Source organism: Empidonax traillii, unplaced genomic scaffold (genome assembly GCF_003031625.1).
Source record: "Empidonax traillii isolate 1590-97213 ecotype Southwest subspecies unplaced genomic scaffold, ASM303162v1 scaffold689:size842923, whole genome shotgun sequence".
Lineage (NCBI taxonomy): Eukaryota > Metazoa > Chordata > Aves > Passeriformes > Tyrannidae > Empidonax > Empidonax traillii.
Window position 1 is genome coordinate 742,672 of NW_020955882.1, and position 2,665 is coordinate 745,336.

The following is a 2,665-nucleotide window of genomic DNA, read 5'->3' on the forward strand; positions in this document are numbered from 1 at the left end:
GACTGAGTGATGGCAAACTCAGGACACAAGTGGCACAGGGGCCTGTCCCCGTTTTCCAGGCAGTTGGTCACAGCTGCCAGCGGTGCTGCTGTCACTCCCTGTGGCTCTTGTCCCCGTGTGACTCCACCTGCGTGGTGGCCGTGTCCTGTGGGATGCCAGGGGTCTGCAGCCCTGACACAGGGAACACCAAGAAGCTCATAAATTGGTTCATTGCCCTCATTTGAAACACCCAGCTGGGCAGGCTGCTGGCAGGGCACCCTTTGGTGCTCTTGCTTGGCTGCCATACCAGTTCAGCACTGGGACTGCTGGAAATGGGGCTTTCCTTTTAATTTGAGCCCAAGTTCTCACAAATCAGCATTTCCACATGGCATCTTGTGATGCCCCTTCTTAGGAGTAATCAATTCACCTGATCCCCCTGTGGAGCTTGGAGCTGCCTCATCCAGCCCCATCCCAGGGCACACTGATTCCTGGCTTCAGGCCACCTCATCCTATTGTGGGGTTTGCAGGAGCTGCCACGAGTGGGTGTCACCTTTTGTGTCACCAGGTCATGCTGTTTAACTCTGTAAAACATGGGGAGGGTGCATTTTGTATGAAATACAAAATAAAACTGTATTGTTGGGTTTATCACTGAGCTTGGCCCTTGCCTGGTCCCTGGTGGGTCTCTCCTGGGGCAGGACTCCTACACATGGGGGTCTCTCAGGTGAGTGGGACACAGGATGAACTTCAAAAAGCATCTTGGAGACAGCTGAGCTTTTCACAGTGCACTGAGAGCTTGTCTGAAGCTTGGCCTGTGTTTGGGTGGGGAGGGGGTTGTGTTTTTGATTCATGAGTCCTTCCTGGGACCCTGCATCCTACAGGGCATGGAGATGGGATCATCTCTGCCACGATCCCCCACTGGTGCCTGGCTCCTCTCCCCCAGTGTGACCCAGCTCCTCCTCTGATGGTCCAGAGCTTCACCACATCTGCCCTGCACAAGCCAATGAACTGGGGGTTTGGCAACGTTTACCCAGCCACAGTGATGGTCCCAAGGGAACCTTCTCCTGCCTGATGGCCCAGGCTGTCACCAGACTGGGATCCACAGCTCTGTGGGGCTGGGAGTGTCCCTGCCCTGCTGCTGCTGCTGCTGGAGGGATCCAGGCTCTCTTCCCAAGGAGAGGTTGTTGCTGACCCTGGGAGCACAGAAGCCCAGTGGGAGGTGGGAGTGTGGGGGATCAGGAGGGGAGAGGGCAGGCTGGGGTCAGCAGCCGTGTCAGAGGGATGTTTGCTTCTGTGGCTCAATCCACATGGGTCTGGTTTTAATAGCTGATGGGCATTTGATTCACTGGCGTGTGGGAAAGTCAGAAGGGATGTGAGGTAAGTGCCTCCCATAGACACTAAGCTAAAAGGTTTTATTTGGCAAGTGTTCATATATGGAAATTGCTGCTTGTATGTGTCTAAAATATTTAAAAGACAAAGCTTCTGAGGATCTGCATGTGGCAGGAAAGATTTCCATAGTGTGGGTCTGTGTAACTCCATGTCTAATTAGTGCATATATTCAAATAATTACCATGCTTGTGACTCTCCAATTAGTGGTTTTTGTCTTCCCCCTCCAATGCAGAGGTACACTGGGTGTGTTTCTGTGGTTTAGCCACCCCCATCCCAGCCCCTCTGCCCTGGGCAGTGCTGCTGGGGGGCTTCACCCCCCGGGCTGGTCCCCAGGTGCCAGGCTGAGGGCACACGGGGGCCTGGGCAGCCCTGGAGCCCCCAGACCCCCTGCTACCCACACAGACACTGTGACCAGCCCGACACTGGGAGCCTCCTCCCTGCTTTAGAAAAAAAGAGGTGTAAGCTCTGTGATGAGGCACAGCATTTATTAACTAAATGAAGTGGGCTCTGGGCCAGTCTGATTCAAGTTCTAATTGTTTAACTTTTTCCATGTATCATCATTAAAGTTTCCTACTTAGCCAGGCATTATTTCCACCACCACACCCCCGTTCTGCTGCTGCTTTTGTTTGGAGTTGTTTAACTTTGCTTTTGTTACTGGCTGGCTGCCCCAGGGACTCTAAAAAATCTCAGCTGGTCCATTTCTGTGAGGATAAAAGTCTTTGTGCCATAGGAGGGGGGTAGAGGGAAAGAGCCTTTTTGGAAAAGTTCCCTCTCCTCCCCTTCTCATGTATGAAAAGAGGCTATTTTAATTACTTTAGGCAAAAAAAAAATCTTCCCCACATGCATAGCAAAACCCAGAAAACTGCTCTTAACTTAAAGAAACTTTTCTGCAAGTTGTTCTGCCTCTCTGTTTCTCCCTAGGAAACACCCACAGAGCTCTTCCAGCCCGGGAGCAGCTTCTCTGCCAGGACATTTCAATGTTTTGAATGTTGAGGTAGCCCCAAAGCAGTTCCTTGTGCGGGGAGGGCAGTGGGGAGGGCCGGGGCTGGAGCTCCTGGGGGGGACACCCACACCCTGCTCCTGTCCCTCCCGGGGCTGTGGAATCTGGCCTTGGGCTGGAGACCCCCGGCCCCCCAGGCAGCTTTTGGGGGTCCCGGGGCATTCCCAGCATCGGGGGGAGCACAGGGGGTGCAGAGGAGCACATGGAGGGGGTGATGGGCAGAGGAACATGTGGGATGTGGAGGGGAGAGAGTGATGAGTGGGTGTGCCTGGGGTGCAGGGGGCTGTAGAGGATGTGGGG